A 22,075-nucleotide genomic window follows, 5' to 3' on the forward strand; every position below is an offset into this window, starting at 1 on the left:
TTAAAAAGAAAGACCCAGTTGACTAAATGCTCACATTTGAAGTTCATCTTTCCTAAGCTGGACATCAGAGCTTCAGCATTTGCAGAGATATTCCCAGGTGATAGTCCATTTCACCCAATGATGAAGATTCTTGATCATTGAAGTAAGTTTATTTCTGGAACTTGCTGTTTCTTGAGGTTCTGTTCGTGGTTATTAAATTCTGGATTCCTGAAGTGTGAATAACTGCAGGTATTGTTCCTCATTTGTTCAGTTTTATTTTGGTTCTCGTCTTTCATAGCCACCCTCAGATTCTACAATGTGGGTTTCATTCAATGATTTTGTTCCCTGGGTAAATAAGAGAGTCATTACTTGCTGTGCTTTGACTATGAAGGTGAAGTTATTGATGCATCAAGGGAAGGAAAATTTTTAAATTTATTTACTGACTTCTGTCATGGTGACGATTTTCAACAACCTGAATAAAGGTGGTCCTCAGGCTGCTCATCATCCACATTCTTTCTCTAGTCCCTACTCAGCAGAGTTTCTCCTATGTGCTCCCGGGACCACCAGAGCCCTCCCCGGCCAAAGTAGCAGAAGGAAGTCCACTGACCAACATGGGCCCCAACACAACACCAACCCCACAAGCTCCCAGCTCACCGGCTGGCGACATTCAGCCTCTATGGGGAGGTACTGAGAGCATCACCGACAATCTCTCTGACCAACAACCATGGGCAAAGTAACCCTGAGAAGCCTAAGACTTCGGATCATAGGTGACAGCCCCTACCTTCAAAGACAACACTGGATTGGAGAAACAGTGTAAAGGCTGCTGATAAAAAAAAAAAAAATACACTGTTGAGCGTTCACAAATGACACATGAGAGTTGTTACAGGAATTCAGAAGGAAGGGAAGTTATCTTCTTTTGACTTGGATGGAAAGGTTTCACAGAGAAATGTGACAATATCTGGGGTTGAAAGAGTAAAATTTGGTAAAGAGTAAAAAAAGATCTACAGGCAAGGATAATAGAGAAGCAAAATATGGAAGAAAAAAGCATTCTCAGTATATATGTATTAAAAACACCTATTTACGCAGAGCAATCTCTATTGAGGCTAAAGAGGCAGTTACAGACTGGAGATTTGGGCCAGAAATTTTGATACTGGGATGATGGATAAGATGAAGGTATTCAAAAAGAGACAACTAAAAGCCAAAGGCTGAGTGTTGGTATAGGTCTCCATCTATGGGGGTCAGGGGTGGAGTAAGAAAGGAGAAAAAGAGAAAATAGGACCGACAGCGAAGTGCAAATCCCGGGAGCATATGTTTTTCAAGCTCAGGAAAGGACTTCAAAAAGGAGAGGTGATGAGGGCATCTGGGTGGTTCAGTGGTTGAGCATCTGTCTTCTGCTAAGGTCATGATCCCAGAGTTCTGGGGTCGAGTCCTGCATCCGGCTCCCCACAGGGAGCCTGCTTCTCTCTCTGCCTATGTCTCTGCCTCTCTCTCTAGAGGTGTCTCTCATAAATTAAAAAAAAAAATGTTAAAAAAGATAGGTGATCAAATTTGTTGAGAAAAGACAACTGATCTAGAAATTAGATCACTTGCTGACTTTGGAAACAAATTTTATTGAAGCTGTAGAGGGGGCTCAATCAAGCCTGTCTGCCGTGTGAAGGCATCCGTGAGAGTTTCTGGGAGTTGAGGAGTTAAGGCTATCAGTACAGATGCATCTGAGATGTTGGCCAGTGTGGAAGGAATGTGAGAAGATGGTCACTTGAGGCATTTGCATGGCAGAGAGAAAAGTTTTCAAGGTGAGGAACTCTGCCCTTGTTTGTGCTCAGAGGAGGAAAGCTCAAGGAGAAGGAGAATTGGGAGTCTGGGAGTTCATCTTTTTGATGAAGAATACAGCAGAAGCTGTGATCTTAAATAGATGGTTGTAGATGTTCAAGGTCCCAGCATATTAAATAGGGAGACACTAAAAAGACCACAAAAACAAGAGTGTGCAGCTGAAATGTTGAAAATGATGGAGAAGGCAGCATGAGCAAGTGCCTCAAAGAAGTTGACCAAAAGCTACTAAGAAGCAACAAAGGGAGTTCCATGAAGGATTCAAGATACTGGTAAGTGGGTTCCTGGGAAGCTGCAGCTCTGCTGAGCTCTACGGAGTTTTTGTTTTTGTTGTTGTGTTTAAGATTTTATTTATTTGTCAGACAGAGAGAGAGAGAGCACAAGCAGCAGGAGCTGCAGGCAGATGGAGAAGCAGACTCCCCGCTGAGCAGGGAGCCCAATGCAGGACTTGATCCCAGGATGCTAGGATCATGACCAGAGACAAAGTTAGATGCTTAACTGACTGAGCCACCCAGTAGTCTTTCTACAGAGTTAAAGTAGGTGATAGAGGCACTAGATTGGGCTCTGGCTACTTCTGCAGTCTGTGGAAAGTGAGCATTCCTGGATGGCTCCATCTCTTCTGAGCAAAGCAGGGAACCCAAGGGCTTGGATCCTGCACCTGCTTCCCCCCCCCCCCCATGTCCTTCTAAGTGGCACTACTGTCTCCATTGCCCAGAACAAATTTATACCCCAACCAAACATGTCCTGACATGAAGCTCATGTCTAGAAGAAGGGAACATGGTCCCAGGGGCTTAGGGCATTGAATGGCCACAGTTGAGATGTCTCTACTCCCTTTCTCAAAACTACCCTCAAAATAAGAATAAGAGACATATCTGTTTCCAATGAAATTGAGGGAGGCTAGTACGTGGGAAGGAGATGAAGATAAAGGACTGATATGTGAAGTATCTGAGAGAGATAATATGTATGAAAAGCAAGATGATTTACCTGGCATCACTCCAGAAAGGCTGTGATACCTGGAAGAAACAGGCAGCTGGGACCTGAAAACAGGAATGATGAGATCCCAATTTTCTGCTCTTAGCACAGTCTGGCACTACCCATTCCCTAGCTCCATGGGTGAATGTATTCTCTCTGAAGAAATGGACCCAAAGAGGCTACAGCCTTGGGGACAGCACATATGGAGAAGAGCATGGGTGAGGTTTGAGGAAAGTAGATCAAGTTCTGTAAAGCAAGAGTGGGACCCCCTAACCTTCCCTAGGCTAGCTCCAGGACTCCATCAGAGCACCTGGCAATAAAGCTCCCTCTGTCACAAGCCCTGCCTATGCACATAAAGCTTCCAGACAGCCATTTAGTGACTCATCATCGGATATAAAAGAACAGTCAAGAAACACCAGATATATGAAGGAAAGCTCCTCATGCAAGAGTACGAAATTCTCAGTAATATTTTCAAGTAAGAGAAGGTATTGCATCTATGGTACAAGAACAGGAGAAGAATAAAAATAGGAACAATAGAGATGCAAAAGAGAACTCGTGGAAATTAAGAATATTGTACCAAAAGAAAAAAGAAAAAGAGATTCTAAATTTGGTAAAAGTATTGGGAAATAAGAAAATACCTTAAAAACTAGTACAAAAAATAAAGCATTAGAAAATAGGAAATAAAGACTCGGGAAAATTTAGGAGATCAAACATCCAACTTAAAGGAGTTCAAAAGAGAGAACAAACAGGAAATTCAGAATTGAAGCTCATGAAGTTCCAGGGAAATGGGTCTAAGCTGCCCTATCATAATAAAAGGCCCAAAGTAAGGCACATCATTGTGGAATTCCAGAATACCAGAGATAAAGATAAATTCCTGAAGCTTCAGCTTTAAACAAAAACAAAACAAAAAATACAAGAACCAAAGTAGCCCTGGATTTCTCAAGAGTAACATGAAAAATCAGAGAAAAATGATAACGGGCTTTCAGTTTTCTAAGGGAAACTTATTTTCAACCTAGAATCTTGTGTCCCACCAAACCAGTAATCAAGTGTGAGAGTCAAGTAGGCATTTTCAGATATCAAGGATCTTTTAAAAGGTGCTTTCAAATGCATCTTTCTTCTGAAGCTATAAAAATATGTACTCCACTAATACAAGGAAGTAAACAGAAAAGGCAGAAAACATGAATTGCATGAAACAGAGAGTAGAAAGCAGATGAAACATGAAGAGAATTTGTAGCATTGTGCAAAAGGAAGCCTCAGGATGCAGCCATTTAGAGCATAAGCATTCTAGACAGAAGCAGAAGAGAAGGCTTCAAGAGGATGTCCCCAGGAAATAAACAAGCATACAAAAGGAACAGATAGATATCTAATAAACCTCATTGAGAGATATTTTATAGGGTTTTAGGAGTAAGAAAACTTAGCCAGAAATTCAAAATAATGGATTTCAGGTTTCTGATCTGACACGTAGATGGCTTGGAAGTCATCACGCCCATCCTTGCATCAAGAAAAAAACTTGAACAAACTGAAAATCAACTATTCTTCTTAGATGCATCAAAGACATGAGGTCACAGAGCAAACTGTTGCTCCTCCAAACATAATAATAATAAATCTTATTACTATTAGGTAAGATAATAGAATCACAGCTTACCAGAGGTAGATACCCACAAATGGAGCCGATATAGCAGGAAAACTTTCAGCTGTAATCAATAGAAAACTGACAGTTCAGTGTGAACAAATTTAAGAATTAACTCTGAGGGGTCCCCCCACACTTCTGTGAAGTTTACCACCATGGGCCCTACCAAATTCTCACTGTTAAGATGGGAGAAAAAGCCTCTTATGCTTCTGGCAGGAAGGAGGGAAAAGTAACCATTCTGAAATAGCTCATACCTCTCAGTTCTTAACAAGGCCTGCTCTCAAGGGAAATTGCTTTACCAGAGCTAACCATCCTGGGGAGCAGGAAATACCCAACTCCAGCTCCTATTAGCCTTCAACATGGAGGAAGAGATATATCCAAGTCAGGTACAGTAATAGACTGAGACCCAATCATGGGGCTGCAGAATGATTCCCCTTCCCCTATACCTTACCACTACATCGAAGGACTCCTGTATGATAACAGGGAATTATAACCAAAAGAACTGTGAGCCTCAGACTCTATTTAAGACGTTTATAGAGAAATCCAAAGATGATACAAAGGAGAAACAAAAAATAAGGACACTGGAAGAAATTTTAGCTTCTGATACCACAGCTACAACAAACAGTAAATGCAGACTAATTCCTAGCCAGATAAACGTAAAACCTCACAATAAAACCTCTCTGTTCCTTTGACCACGCCAGCTTTCAGCAAAAAATTTCATACAAAACTGCATGCTAAAAGGCAAAAACAAACACAATCTAAAAAGACAAAGCAAGCATCAGAACCAGACTCAAAGAAAGAAAAAAAATGACGTAATCCCTTCCTCAAGGGAAAAAAAGTTATATGATAAAGAAAATGTTATAGTATACTCTTCGGCTCAGCTGTGAATGAATTTTACTCATTTATAGCTTATATGAATATAATGGAGAAGTATGATGATAACTGTGTTTGGCAATTGTATAAATATTCAAGAGCAACTCCTTCTGCCCTTCTTCCACTTAAAAAAAATTAATTTTTAGGAAAGAGAGCAGATGGTAGTACATACACATTATTTTCAAATATTGAGCTGAAGTACCAAGAAAAGAAACAGCTGAAAGAGTTGCAAGGGGCAAAATCGGGGGATTGGCATTTTTCAATAAAACATTTCAACATTATCTGTCATTTTAATTTGTATGCAAATTAAAGGAAGTATCATGTCAATAAATTTTGGTCCAAAGTGAGGAAGGACTATATCTTCTTAAGAGAAGAAAAGAAGAAAGGTGGGTGAAACTACGGAGAGATTTGGAGGCAGAGATAAAGATATAGACATATATTTTGAGGTGAGAGGCTGATGGGGAGCAGTCAGGGGAATGACATGAAACTTCAAACTAATGGTTTCTATCTTTTAATAGAACGGAAGGCTAGTTTAAGTGCTGAGAGCGAACAAGCTGGATGAGTATGAAAAAAGTAAAAGCCATGATGGTGAACTTCCTGAAGAATCAACAAAAGATGAGTAAAACATAACTGAACAGCAGAATGAAAGCTACACGGGATGCATTTTTAAAATAACTATCTATATAAACTGCATTTATCTCCAATACTTAATGCAGTATTTTAGATTGTCTAAATGTCTGTGCTTAAATTCACGATTCTATGACCTGTTTTTCACTGAGATGACAACATAGCTATTCTTTTCATACAATACAAAACTGAATTTGCTATTTCTTTGCATAAGGCCTTCCTCTGTTGTTGACTAGGACCAAGGGCAATGGTTCAGAGCTTGGATGGCCCAATTATCATCCCTCTGGTCCACTCAAAAGATTTCCACTCTGCCCCTGGCCAGGAGCGCTTGAAATTGATGTCCTGGGTCATCAGGGGTATTGGTAAAGCAGAAAGTAAATTAACTAGTTGGAATTTATTACCAGCATAGAAAAATGGCACAAAATGGATCACTTTCTTAGTGTAACTAATAAAATTTGGACGTAGGCTCTGTACTCTTGACCAAGTGACAGCTGAGTTGCTGACACATCCTCAACCAACAGTCTTGATGTTGTACTCACACTATTTTGGCCATCTTTCTCTAAACAGAGAACCTGACAGTCTTATTTTTTTAGCAAGAACTTCTCTGTACCTTGGGCACTTTCATCTTTATAATTTTTTTCTATAGAATGAATTTTGTGATCCTAGCTTGGCTCCTTCTCCCTTGTGTTTACCATCCTCATCTGCCAGTCCTTGGCTCTCCATCCATCTCTCTCTGGACACCCTTCTTCTGAGAACTCGTCTGTTCCTAGGTTTCAGTTGTGAGGATGATTCACAAACTAGAATCTCTCTGACATGATCTGATTCCTGCTGTCCCACTCCACACCTACAGAGCCTGCCCTGCATTTCAACTGGGAAATTTCAAGCTCTATCTCGAAGTTACCATCCTTAAATCAGCAAATCCCACAAAGAACTAACAGAACAAATCAGATAGAGCATAAACATGAAAAATATTCAATGTCCTGGAGAAATGTAAATTGTGCAGAAGTAGTCAAGAAAGTTATAAAAGGAAGAATAAGGAAGAATTTTTACTAATATAAAAAAAGCAATGTATTACTGGAAGAGGAATAGTGAAAAAAATAGTAAAATGTACTGGAAAGAACAAAACAGCTCTGGAGGGATGGATAGATGGATAGATACAAAAATTTAACATAAGCTAAAATGGACTGAGTGATTTTTTTTTAAGGCTGGTAAAAATGGCCATTCATTTGAAAAAATAGTAACAAAATTAGATTCCAAATTCACACCATTATAACAAAATATCCCTAATGAATTAGATTTAGATAGCAAATGTATAAAAATATTAGAAGATGTAAGAGAATGTATTTATAATCTTGTGAAGAACAGCCTTTTCCATCATGAAGCAAAACCCAGATAACATAAAGGAAAAGACTTGACAATGTTAACTGAGTAATCAAAGATACTACTTAGAATTAAAGAAAAATGACAGACCTGTAAGAAAATATTTGCAGAGTTAATAGCTGTCAGCTATAGAGTTCTGATAAATAAATAAATAAATAAATAAATAAATAAATAAAGAAAGAAGAAAGAATGACCTTAATGCAAAAATCATAAAAATATGACTAGGTGGGACTCCTAGGAGGCTCAGTCAGTTAAGTGTTGAACTCTTGGTTTTGGCTCAGGTAATGATTTCAGGGTCGTGCGATCAAGCCCCACATCAGGTTCTCCTTCTCAGCAGAGAGTCTGCTTCTCTCCTCCCTTCTACACCTTCTACACTATCTGCCCCTCTACACCCCTCTCTCTCTAAAATAAGTAAATAAATAAATCTTTTTAAAACTATGAATAGGCATGTCACAAAGGAAAAAATTAAAATGTCAAATAAACATAAGCAAATAAGAACTACCAAACTAATGGAGAGCAAAAGAACATTGTTAAAAGACATACCATTTTCCATCTGAAAACAGAAAAATAAAATAACATTTAGTGTTAGAGTGCAGGAAAATGCACATTCATATACTACTGATAAACATGTAAATCTTACAACTTTGGAGGAGGATAATTTGTCATTATCTTAAAAAGCTACACATTCCCACACCTTATAATTCAGAAATGCCACTTCAAGGATTCTATCCTAGAGCAATAACAGCAACAAATACATAAAGTTATATGTGAACAAATGCCACATGGTGCTGCTTGTTATAGAAGACAATAGGAAAGTCCCCAATGCTGAGTGAAATAAGTCAGTCGGAGAAGGACAAACATTATATGGTCTCATTCATTTGGGGAATATAAAAAGATAGTGAAAGGGAATAAAGGGGAAAGGAGAGAAAATGAGTGGGAAATATCAGAGAGGGAGACAGAACATGAGAGACCACTAACTCTGCGAAACGAACAAGCGGTAGTGGAAAAGGAGATGGGTGGGGGGCTGGGGTGATTGGGTGACAGGCACTGAGGGGGGCACTTGATGGGATGAGCACTGGATGATATGCTATATGTTGGCAAATTGAACTCCAATAAAACAAAAAATTAAAAAAAAAAAGTCCCCAATGCCCTCAACTCGGGAAATTTACATACGTTATGTTACAAATTTAGATTTCTTTTTTTAATCTCCTGGTTGAAGAAATGCCAAATGTGTACCTCTGAGGCATGGAATTAGAGGAGAGGGTTTTTTTTTTTCCTTTTATTTTTTACTTCATAAATACTTTCTGCCCATCTCTTAACTCTGAGGAGGGAGGAAAAAAAAAGAGAGCAAACAAAAAAAAAAAGGTGGGTTAAATAATCCTATAAGGATTATCTCAGTTGTGTAGTACCAGTGGGCAGAGTGATGCTGTATGAATGGAATCACTAATTTCCCTACCTCTTCTTTTCAATTCTATTTATGTCCCAGAGAAGAGATAGGAAATATAAAGAGAAATTCCAAATGTGGAACTCATGTTCCAATGAAAGCAATATCAAAGAAGAAAAAAAGAGAAGAAAGAAAGAAAGAAAGAAAGAAAGAAAGAAAGAAAGAAAGAAGAAAGAAAGAAAAGAAAAAAGAAAGAAAGAAAGAAAGAAAGAAGAAAGAAGAAAGAAGAAAGAAAGAAAGAAAGAAAGAAAGAAAAGAAAAAAAAGAAAGAAAGAAAGAAAGAGAAAAGAAAGAAAGAAAGAAAGAAAGAAAGAAAGAAAGAAAGAAAGAAAGAACAGAGGGTTGAGGAATGGATGCAAGCAACATAGAAAGGGAAGGGAGGGAGGGGAGAGGAGAGCCAGGTCTCAGCAATCATTTCCTACTTCTTCTTGGTGACCCAGCACCCAACACTTTTTCTTTTTTTAAGATTTTATTTATTTATTCATGAGAGATACAGAGAGAAGCAGAGACATAGGTAGAGGGAGAAGCAGCCGGGCTCTGATGCAGGACTGGATCCCAGGACCCCAGGATCATGACTGGAGCCAAAGGCAGATAGATGCTCAACCACCGAGCCACCCAGGTGCACCCCCACCCCCACCCCCAGCACTTGGTGGCAACAGGAGTGGGTGGAAGTGGTTTCCCTTTTCTGGAAGCTAGGCCTCCACTGGGCTTTGAAAAGTATCCCATTGTGTGAATAACTTAATGTCTTTTAATAAACAAATCCCTTCTCTGCTGAAATAAGCCACAATGGGTTTCGTTGTTTGCAGCTGACAGAGAACCAATCCTGTGGCTTTATCAGCCTGGCACCTCAACCTCATCAAAACCAGAATCTTAGACTTGGAAAGAAGCTTGAGGTCATAGGACCTCATCTCCCACCAGGTATGCGTGGAGTTTCCTCTGGCTCCCTCATGCCCCCTGCCTGAACAATTCCTATGACAGGGAAGTCACCACCTGGTGAAGACTCCGCAGCATTGTTGGACACTTACAACAAAACCAAATATTGCTCATTCCTAAGAATCTGCCTCATTGTACCTTCTACCAGAGGGTCTTGGTTCTGCCCCCAGGAACCAGGCAGAGCCTCTAGCTTAGAGCAGCATTCCCTGTGGTTTGGAGGAAGCACACACCAACCTCCCATTCTCATCTGTGCTCCTGTGACATCTGATCCACAGTGAACTTCTCAAGGGCAGAGCTTAGTGCCCTCATGCCCCATGGAACGTGCCCTAAACTCTGGTGACACAAATAAACAAATGGATGGCAGTTTACATCTCTGCTTGGGTGCTGCAGTGACTACAATGATTGAGCTTGTGACCACTCGCTCTCAAAAAACCTACTCCTCCAAATTATGGTCACTGAAGTGCCAACACTCAGCCCGGCTTCCCGTAGAGGAGGGGGAGAGGCTGCCCAGGGGCCCTTGAAGCATGACCCATACATAGGTGGTGTTAGAGGAGACCGATGGGCACTGAGAGACAAGATTGTGGTACAGGCTACAAGATATTTAGAGCATCGAGAGGCCTAAAAAGCAGAAGTAGGGAATGAGATGAGAGCCATTATCAGTTCATATTTTACAGCTAGCTGACTGAAGCTCCGTGGATGGAGATCTGACAAGGAATAGTTTACAGGAGCTGACCTGAGGCTGTGTCACTAGACCAAGGGAGGAGGAGGAGGGCACTGTCACACCAAGGTCCCCAAGGAATAATTAGCCACTAGAACACCAGAGGTGAGGACAGTCTGGCCTATACTAGGACTAAATGTACAGCAACCAGACCTAAACCAGAAATGTATTTAATATTACAAAGACTTTATTCACTCATTTAACAAATACTTACTGATCACTTACTGTGATAGGCAGTTATATGGCGCCCACAAAGATGTCCCACGTTCTAATTCCTGGAACCTATGAATATGAAAAGGATTCATACAGCAGATGTCACTAAGGATTGAGAGAGAGAGAGAGAGAGAGATTGTCTTGGATTATCTAGTTGCTGTGAACTGAATTGTGTCCCTTCAAAATTCATACAAGGAAGCCATAACCCTTAACGTGATAGTATTTGGAGATGAGGTCTTTGGGTGATAATTAGGTTTAGATGAGGTCATGAGAGAGGGGATCTCAGGAGGGGATTAGTGCCTTCATAAAAGACACCAGAGAGCTTTCTCTCTCTCTCTCTCTCTCTCTCTCTCTCTCTCTCTAGCTCCCCTTCTTCCTCTCTTTCTACCAGTGAGAACACAGCAAGAAGTGAGCTATCTGCAAGCCACAAAGATAGCTCTCTCCTGAACCCCATCATGCTGGCACCCTAACCTCAGATTTCTAGCCTCTGGAACTATGAGAAAGTTCAGTTCTGTTGTGTGAGCCACCTATTCTATGGTGTTTGGCTGTTGGGCAGCCCAAGTTGACTAATGCTCCAGTCAGCCCAGTGTAATCCCAAGGACCCTTATAGGGGAACTAGATGGGCAGGAAAGCCAGATTCAGGGAAGGCAATGAGGTGATGCCAGCAGAGCTGGTCTTGAGATAGGAACATGAACCAGGAATAGGCACAGCCTTTAGAGGTGAAAAAAAGCAAGGAGGTATATTACTCCCTAAAACCTGCAGAGGGAACATGACCCTGCCAACACTTTGATTTTGAACTGTAAGTTAATAAATGTGTGTTGTTTTAAGCCGCTACATTTTGACAATTTGTTACATCAGCAGTAGGAAACAAATACATTTACTATGTGCCAGGTATTGTACTATGCATTTGGCATGGAGCAGTGAAGAAAATAAACAAAACCCTTACCCTTGCACCATTTACATTCTAGTGAAGATGGAGAATAAACAATAAGCATATTAAGTAAACTGTTTAGTACATAGCACCTCAGGAGGTGACGTGCTATAGGGAGATAAATTTGTAGTCAAGAAAGAAAAAACAGGACTGTGCAGCTGATATGGAGTGGCTGCAGTAGTTAACAGGGTCAAAATGAGCTTTGCTGAAGGGTAGCATTTCAACAGAGACCCAAAGGAGGTGAGGAAGTGAGCCATGGCTATATCTAGACAAAGAATAAATGACACAGGGAACAGCCAATGCAAATGGCTGCAGCTCAGGGTAGGCCCAGCCCATTCAGGACCAGCAAGGAAGCCATCTGGGCAGGAACAGAGAATGTTGGCTCTTACACTGAGTACCATGGCAAGCTGCTGGAGGGTTCGAGCAGGGGAGTGACATGAACTCAGTGGCTTCTCAAGGATTACTTTGCCTGCTCATTTGGGAAAAAATGGCAGGTAAGGGGGCTGGGAGCAGGGTAGTAGCAGTAGAAGTGGCAAGAAATAGTCAGATTCTAGATATTTGGAAAGTGGAGCCAAGAATTTCCCGACAGATTAGATATGAGGTTGAGAAAGAGGAGTAAAGGTTAATCCCAGGTTAAATTGGGAGCATGGGTTCAACCAGGAAGCAAACTGTTGAACTGCTTGTTAAAATCACAATTAATTAGTTCAACATAATTCCATAACCATTAACCATGTAAATAAAAAAAGGTACAATTCTTTGCGAAAGAAACTTTACATTAAAAAAGAATATATTCTTGGGCAAAGTGTCAACAGGCTAAGAGATAGTCTTAGATGCTGTGTATATGAGTTTGGGGCCAGCTAAGCTGGTCTAAGAACAACAGGCCAGGAGCTTAAACAATATAGAAATTTAATTCTCCCTTACAGGACAATCCAGGGGGAGAAAATCCAGGGATTGTGCTGGTTTAGCCATCCCCAGCCCACGTTTCCAAGACGGCCCCTGTTGTCAGCATTTCTCAGCCATTAACAAAGGAATGGACAAGAGACTGTCCCGAGTAAGCATCTCTACAGGAAGGAACCAGAAGTTGTACTCATCCTTTCTTACACATCCCACATGGCAAAATAAGGTTACACGGCCATACTGAGTTGCAAAGGGACATGGGACATTACTCTAAAGCTGGAAAGCTGAGTGCCCAGCTATACTTGGAGGGTATCTGTTGCTCCTAGAAAGGACCAAGAATGGGTGACAGGGGAGGGTCTTCAGGCTCTGCCGCACCATTCCTGGGATGCAGCCTCTCTGAAGAGCAACTGGGAAACACAGATTGAAATCTTAAAATGTTAAATCACAATTTCATCTCTAAAAATTAACCCAGGACACCTGGGTGGTTCAGAGGTTGAGCATCTGCCTTTGGCTCAGGTCATGATCCCAGGTCCAGAGATGGAGTCCCACATTGGGCTCCCCTCAGGGAGCCTGCTTCTCCCTCTGCCTGTGTCTCTGCCTCTTTCTGTGTCTCTCATGAATAAATAAAATCTTTTTTAAAAAATTAAACTAAAGAAATTATCACAATATTTTATAAAGTGTTGAAGATAGGAATTTTAAATTAAATTTGAAACAATATAATGTTCTTGGAAATTAGAGAATTGGATTGTAGAGCTCGCCTTGTAAATTTAGGTCTGCTTCCCTGTTTCCCTGCCCTGAACCACATGAACCTTAAAGTTCAGGACTGGATCACATCTACTTTTGATCCCGAGGGCTTTGTGCTCAATGTGTATTTGGAGAATAAAGGAATGAAAGAAAAAAAAAGAATCGTGACCATGAACAAATATTTAGCTCTAAGCATAGCTACTGAAAAGAATTGAATATAGCAAAAGAATTGGAACACCCTAAATATCCAACAAGATAGAGTTGGTATAATAAATTACCTGTACAGTGGACTACTATATGGTTATTCAAAATGGCATTGTAGTAGACATGCAATGATATAGAAGGTTTCCAACAGATTAACCATTTAAAAAGCAGGTTTTGCAGGGTCCCTGCGGGGCTCAGTCAGTCAAGTGTCTGACTTTTGGTTTCAGCTCAGGTCATGATCTCAGGGTTGTGAAACTAAGCCCCATGGTGGGCTCCATGCTAAGCAGGGAGTCTGCTTGAGATTCTCTCTCTTCCTCTGCCTCTCCCCCAACCTCTCTCTCTCAAATAAATAAATCTTAAAAAAAAAAGCAGATTGTGCAATTTCAGGTAAAATATGATTTAACATATGCTTTAAGATTCTCACAAATATATCCATACCAAAATGTATATCAAAATTTTACTTCTAATTATTTTCCACAAAATGTCCAAGGTATACCGACATGTATACCAAAATTATATACTAAGATTTTACCTCTAATCATTTTCTTTTTATTTCCTTATATTTTATGATACAAGGACACAGTAACGGTGTGTTCCTTTAGGAAGTAAAAAAAAAAATTTTTTTTTTCAAAAATGAAACAACTCTGCTTCCAAATCTAGCCTCCCTGCTCATTGCTCTGTTTCTTCAGGTAATGACAATATTTTCCCATCACCGGGCTTACCACCTTGGAGTCATCTCTCATTCTTCTTTTCCCTCATCTCCAATATGCAATAATCAGATAGATGATGCCAGTTCTTTCCTCAAAATATCGCCTGTATTTGCCCTCTCCTCCCTCCCTCCCTTCCTTCCTTCCTTCCTTCCTTCCTTCCTTCCTTCCTTCCTTCCTTCCTTCCTTCCTTCCACACCTTTCCCCTCCCATTCAGCTCCATAACCATTGCTGCTAAAGCCTCTCAGCTGGCTCTCCTGTCCTCAGTCTCTCCCACTCCATTCTCTGCTAGTTATTCTTCCAAAGCCTTATTTTGAAACTGCTTAGAAAGCCTTTAAGGACCTTCCTTGCAAAGAGGTCAGCATCTCGTCTCTTTACCTTGGCCTTGAGGCCCTGGCTCCATTTGTCCCAATCTACTGCTCCAAGTGTGATGAGAGAAGCACCTTCTTGGGACGCCTTGGCAGCTCAGTGGTTGAGCATCTGCCTTTGGCTCAGGGCATGATCCTGGGGTCCTGGGATTGAGTTCTGCATCCTATACCTATGTCTGCCTCTCTCTGTGTGTCTCTCATATAAATAAATAAGAGAGAGAGAGAGAGAGAGAGAAAAGCAGCTTCTCAGCCAGCCACACTCCTGACTCCACCGGGACGTTCTCCTGAGCAGCCTAATGCCCCTCCCTACACCCAGTCTTGGTCATGGACACCTATACTAAAAAAATAACTCATTTAGTCACTTCTCCAAAAGGCAATTGAGTTTTAAAGAATGAACATACCAAAAAAAAAAAAAAAAAGAATGAACATACCTCAGATCTTTTTTTTTTTTTAATTTTTATTTATTTATGATAGTCACAGAGAGAGAGAGAGAGGCAGAGACACAGGCAGAGGGAGAAGCAGGCTCCATGCACCGGGAGCCCGACGTGGGATTCGATCCTGGGTCTTCAGGATCGCGCCCTGGGCCAAAGGCAGGCGCCAAACCGCTGCGCCACCTAGGGATCCCCATACCTCAGATCTTAATGTGTAAGCAGGCACTTGAGCAGAGCAATGGAAAGAAAACCAATAACTATGGGAAAGCAGAGTCAGGCAGGAGTCTCCTTGGTCCTTATGCTTCCTGGCAACCCCTGGGGCTTTCAAAGGCAACCCATCAGACTGCAACATCTGCAGGTCCTCCTTCACAACCATGTGAGCTGTTCCTCTGCAACCACGTGAGCTCCTCCTCATTCACTGAAGACCTCAGCATCCAACTCAGTCCTTCTCTCTACTACTACTTTTATCACCCTTAAGGTGATTTAATTTGCCCATGGACTCTTTCTCTTCAACACTCTGACCTCAAAATTCACAGATCCCCAATGCTCCTGGTCTCCAACCTGCTTTTTCCACAGACATTCATGTCGTACTCTTGACTTCATTGTTGTCAATAGCTTCACCACCTCTAACATCTCAATTTTTAAAAAGATTTTATTTATTTATTCATGAGAGACAGAGAGAGGCAGAGACATAGGTAGAGGGATAAGCAGATTCTCTGTGGGGAGCCTGATGCAGGACTTGATCCCAGGACCCCAGGATCACAACCTGAGCCAAAGGCAGATGCTCAACCACTGAGCCACCCAGTGCCCCATGACATCTCAGCTTTAGATGCCCTACTCTCTAACCACCCTCTGCCAACTTTCTGTCTTACTCCTACCAGAACTTGCCTGGCAACAATTCTACAGCTCCACTAGGACTAGGAATCCTCTGACCCTACACCTTGTCACTGCCATATCCCAACCTTGCCCATGATCTCACTCCCTTCCTTCTAGAGCTGAGATTCCTTTGTCCACCATTATAATCACACCCTTGCATTCTTTCTCAAGACCCTACCCTTCTCCCTTCAAAGGAGTAGTCTGCAAAAAACAAAAACAAAACCCCAAAAAATCCTGGTGAAACTCAACTCTCTACTCCTTTTCCACCTCTGAACAGCTGAACAAGGTTGGAAAAAAAAAATCCACCAGGCGGGTTATCTCAAAATTTATTGCCACACATGGGCCTTCAGCCCAGCCCAGCCACCCTGCTCATTTCCATGTCATTTCTCTCCCATTTCCTAATTCATAGCTTCTCCTCTTTCTTCAAACTCTAACACCCCCTCCCTCATTCCCACTCTCAGATGCTGACCTTGCTTCTTTTTTCACTGAGAAGACAGAAATGATTGGAAAATAAATTTCACAACCTCTCAACAAATCTACCATCCCACATGCATCTGTGCTTATACTCTGCTTTCCATCTTATCACAATGTAGAAAAGCCCTGCGCCATCCAGAGTCAACTGCGTCTCATCCCTGGATTCTCATCCCATCCCCTCCTGTAAGAAGGAACTCTATTCTTGAAGTTCCCCTTCTCTCCCCCTCCATTATCATTCCCACCCCCCTTTTTACTGGGAGATTATTTCTATCAGAAACTCAGGCTGCTGTATTGGAGTGACACCACATTCCCCTTCATGCCTCCCCAAGACCATTCTCCTAGCAGCAGTTCTCCTTGAAAGAAAGATCTGCATTCGCTATCTCCAGTTCCTTTCTTTCCATTCTCTTTATTAAATTTGAAATGTTTTTAAATGTAACATTTGACTCATAGAAAAAATAATATAAACTATATGTGTAAAACGTAACACAGACTAATCTAATGAATGCACAAACCTATCACCCAACTCAAGAATTGGAAGATTACCAATGACTTCAATTTATATCAATACCTCTTGATTTTCTCTCTCTGGCAACCCTAATCCAATCTGTCAGCAAACCCCGATGAACTCTAGGTTCACAAATTATCCCAAATCAGACTAGTGTACCCTCATCTCTGCTGACATTATCTACCTCATGAATCACTGCCATCACCTTCTCTCTGCTTCCAGTCTTGCTTCCTGATTCCTCAAGTAGAAGCCAGGCTGATGCTTTTAAAATGTCAAGTTAATAATTTCATGTTCAGTATCCCCCAGTGGCTTCCCATTATACCCAGAGAAATTCTGAATCTTTGATGTGACTTATAAGGCCCAGTGGGATCTAGACCCTATTACCCTCAACTCCTGCTATTCTTCCCTCATTCCATACAGACCTCCCAACTTTGCCTTAAACAGACCAGGCATACCCTTGACTCTGGTCAGTCATTTGCATTTGCTGATCCCCCTGCTCAGAATGCTTATCCCTATGTATCTGCACAAATTATTTCCTCACTACACTCTCTTTACTTAACTGCCATCAGAAAAAGTATCCCCAGGCAGCCCAGGTGGCTCAGCGGTTTAGCGCCTGCCTTCGGCCCAGGGCGTGATCCTGGAGACCCAGGATTGAGTCCCACGTCAGGCCCCCTGCATGAAGCCTGCTTCTCCCTCTCCCTGTGTCTCTGCCTCTCTCTCTCTCTCTTTCTCTGTGTCTCTCATGAATAAAAAAAAAAAAAATTTTTAAAGTATCCCCCCCACATACTGACAATGTAACCTCAAGTAGCAACCCTCATCACACCACTTCTAGATTTTCTTTATAATGCATCATACCTGACATCACAGTACATATGCATTTGTTTCTTTGTATACTGTCTATCTCATCTTGCTAGAATATAGGTTCCAGGAGAGCGAGGACTTTGAGATGCTCATGGCTGATGCCATGTCTCCATCTGGTGCCCTGCATATAGTAGGCACCTAAATATTTGTGGCACAAATGAGGTGGGAAACCAAAACAAATGTCTACGTCAGCTAACTCAAAGATCCCTGGTCCATTACTCCGAAAGTCTCACCATATTTCTGCAAGTGGACAGTCACTACTTATGAATATACCAGCTTTTAAAGCAGTCCCTACAACATGTAGATAATTAATCACTGAGCAGTATGAAATTATTAGGTAGAAGAAAGTCCTGATGGAATTAAGAGGATGGCACATAATAAGCTAGAGGTGCAGCAGTGTGAACTACTGATAGAACCATGTACTTAATTTTGTTCTGCACCTGGGTTTTGTTTGTCTAGGACTTCAGGATTTTCTTATGAGAAGTCAGGGCAACAGCTGGAAACTTTTAAGGCATTGAGTGAACCATTAAGCATCATCCTAGTTCAGGCCAGCTGAATGCCACTGTTCGTGCTAGGGCCAGGGGTTATTGTGTGGCCTATTAAACTGCTGGGTGTCCTTGAACAGCCCCTCTTTAGAGCAGCTTCAGGACTGACCATGTGGTCTGCCCCAGGTTCAGGTCAATCCATAGATCTGAGAAGATCCTGGAGAGTAGGGCATTCTAAGCCCTTTCTTTCTTGAAAATTCTGTTCAGAGTATAAAGTGGCAGTGGGAGAGATTCCAGTAGCTTCTTAGGTTTATTTTACAGAACCTTCTAAAAAATGAGATTCCTCAAGAAACTTAATGTAGTATTCCTCCTCCAAATGGAACACTTGAAGTGGTCACAGAGGGGTAGTATGAGTAGACAGGCTATTGCACTGAGCAGACCCTTCCTGCCCTTTGCCTAGAGCAGTTACTAGGTCACACTGTTCTTGGTCGCATTGTCAGATATAGCCTTTCGTCATACTGTCCAGGGTTAGGGAGTAGAACCTCCTCTATCAGCTGACCTCCCATTTCAGCTGTAAAAACCTCCCTCAGAAATCTTGATCAATGAACAATGTTGGGTTTCTCCTCCTTCCATTTACCTAACCCTGGGAGGGCCAAGCCGGGAACAATCTCCCATACTCATCCAACAAGGGGTCCCTTACAGTGCTCCAGCTTGTCCTCAAAAATAAGAAAAAGCACAGATAACTTACTATCTGATTAAGGAAGCAAGATTAGCCATTACCAAGATGTTTAGAAAATACAAGCAAGTATAGATTAACATAATACGCACTTTGAGAGAGGAAAGAGGAAGGAAAACTAAGGGATGATAAAGGAAGGGATGGGTTTGTTCAGGACACTGTTCTTGTTAGAAGCCAGTCCATTGTTATGGCAGCCCTACCTAACTACTACAGGTGCAAGTCTTGACATTCCTTCAAAACCAGTTTATTCTTCTGGCATCATTGTGATCTCTATTCTCATGGTTACCCAAGTTCAAACCATTGTCAAAATATCAGAGAACTGTAGTGATGATACACATTAGATGAATAATGAAATAATGAAGTTAAACCAAAAGATAAAAGAAAAGGTAGTGGGTTTTTTTTTTTTTGAGTTAACATATTTATTAGTGTTTATACAAACAAGCTGCACCTACTAATTAAAAAATAGGAGGGTTTTTTCCTCGGTAAGAATAGAGTCTTTAACAGGACTCTATTGGAATTAAGAATTCCATACAAATAGAACATATACTTAACACAAGAAAGCAAGGAAGGATTTTACATTACACAGAACAGACATTCAGTTGGTTCAATAATGGTGAGTTACCTAACCTAATAGTTATATTTTATATTTATTACACATATGGCAATCAGCTCAGTATATGCCAACAATCACACTTTTAATATTTAGTAGCATGAAGTACACATTTCCCAAGGGATATGTGATGTGGTCTTCATTTCAGAATGCCAGCAGGGACTGAGCTATTATGTGTTCTTTTTTTTTTAAGATTTTATTTATTTATTCATGAGAGACACACACAGAGAGGCAGAGACACAGGCAGAGGGAGAAGCAGGCTCCCTGCGGGGATCCAGATGTGGGACTCGATCCCAGGACCCCAGGATCACTACCTGAGCTGAAGACAGACTCTCAACCACTGAGCCACCCAGGCGTCCCTATTATGTGTTCTTTAATGTTCCAGCTAACCATCTCATTGCCTCATTGAAGCCAGTGACTTGGGTTGCTGAAGGTTTGCATATCTGTCGCTGTGGGTCCTTCAGTGCTGGTAACTCAAGAGAATTGGCATCTCTAATGGAGTCACGGCCTGCTGCATGCCCTGCTTATTTGTAAACACCACCAAAATGGCTTTTCTCAGCTCTTCTTTCTCCAGCATAGCCACTAACTCTGACGTGGGAATGCCAGTTTGGTTCGGTCACAACTGTCTACTATAGAAACGACTGTATCCGTGTTTGAATAATGACATCTCCAGTATGGCATGAGCCTTGTCTGTCCTCCTCAATCCCAGACTTGGGATTTAAGGTTCTCATATATTACTGTCCCAACATTAAATCCGATGGTAGGAATAGTAGTAACCACTTCTCCAACCTGCAATCTGTACAAAATTACATTTTTCCTGCTCCATACAATCTCAAAATTAAAATCCTCATTTCTTGGGGTTCCAAACAAGACTAGACAAAATATTTGATAAAAAGCCACCCATGATGAGCTTCCTGTCGCCTTTGTCAGTGGTCAGAGACAGACTCCGGCCTCGACTCCTGCCACCTCTGCCTCACCTTGGCCTCTGGCTCCAGCTGGCTCCCTTGGAAGTCAGGTCCACCAGCAGCTTCCAGGTGGGACTCCCAGCAGGGGCGATGGGCCGCAGCGACTATGCACAGGGATCAGCAATCTCAGAAATGGTAGATTTAAAATAGGTTTAGAAAAATGCTGTATAATAAGGCCAGAAATATTCCCCAGCTAGATTTATACACTGACTAGAAAGACCCAGCATCATTCACTAATTTTCCCAAGACAGTGCAATCAATACGTGATGGATCATGTTTTGAACATGAGAGCTTGTATTCTTCCCTCTTCCCAAGCACCTGTCATTGTCTGTTTGTTCTGTCTTCATTCATTGATCTCATATATTATAAAGCACTGGGGGGTACAGAGGTGTGCCTGACACATTCAATTCCATTTTATTTCCACAAATTTTATTGAGTGCTTAAAATCAGTTCTCCTTCTGTCTGGAGAAGCCCTGACTTATGGCAATGGCCCATTATCCCCAAGGGGCTGAGAAGCAGGGGTGGGTCATGGGTAGAGGAGACAGACAAACTATCCAGTGTGTGGTGTGCCCACTCAGTGGTACAAATGAGAAAGTTTGGGTGACTTGATTCCAAACGTTCTTCCCAGCAATGATTATTTTATGACTGATTATTATTTGTACCACTTATTAGCATCAGCTTTCTGTGAAATATTTATGCTATTATTAGATGTTACTTAACTTCTGCATTATTATTATTTTTTAAACTTCTGTATTATTTAATTTTTTTATTAGTTCAAATCTTGTATCCCAGATTTGAAGTTTCTTGAGACAAAGTCTGTCTTTTTGCTTCCCTAGCAAAAGTCAGAACTCAATAACTACAGATTCATTGATTATGAACATCAATTATTTTCAGATAAACAGATATCCATGTTCTCTCTTCTTCCTATTTTACCTTTCCCATATACTAAATATTGGTGATGCAGAGTATTTATGTCTGGAGAGATTGCTGGCAGGGATGATCTCCCTCTTTTCCCCATGCTTGCTTTTTCAAAATAGGTACTTAAGAGCATGAGAAAATTACACTGTTAAGTGAAAAAGAGCAGAATACAAGATAGTATACATAGAATATATCCCAATTTTATTAGAGAAGTTGGAAGAAGAAACACAGATTTGGAACATCCAAGACGTCACCAGCCTACAAACACAAATGCTGTCACACTAGTATTTATATGCCAGAATGTCTGTTCTTGCCTCCATCTGCACATGCAGAATATGGGACTCCCCTTTAAAAGTTCTTCCAGAAGAGACCTTCACATGGGCTCATATTTGACCCTCAGGTGCAGACACTAATTGGCATCAGCTTTTCTCCTGCCCCTATGCCCTAGACATTATCCATTGCTGGTGAAGCCACATAAAAGGCTACTAATGGCTGCCAGGAAAATATTAAGACTTGTTCCCTCTGTGTGGCAAGGATATAAGTATTAAAATTACTTAATTATTTTTCTCTGTTCTTTTTATATTTTCCAATTTTTCTAGATTATTAGTTTTATAATCAGAAAAAAATGTTGATTAAAAACATCTGCATCAAGTCTGCAAGATAGCTGGAGGGTGGTTGTTGTGAATAACCCCAGAAGAAATCAGAAAACAGCAAGAAAAAAACATGGGGTGAATGCATTGGTGTTAGAATTGCAGGGTCCATCAGCA

The 22,075-nt window shown here is 41.2% G+C and overlaps 1 pseudogene; it reads right to left on the reverse strand.

The window, feature by feature from the left end:
- Window positions 1-19,787: 19,787 nt before the first annotated feature.
- Window positions 19,788-20,329, reverse strand: LOC112670178 (ADP-ribosylation factor-like protein 1; annotated as a pseudogene).
- Window positions 20,330-22,075: the final 1,746 nt, after the last annotated feature.

This window comes from Canis lupus, chromosome 25 (genome assembly GCF_003254725.2).
Source record: "Canis lupus dingo isolate Sandy chromosome 25, ASM325472v2, whole genome shotgun sequence".
Classification (NCBI taxonomy): Eukaryota; Metazoa; Chordata; class Mammalia; order Carnivora; family Canidae; genus Canis; species Canis lupus.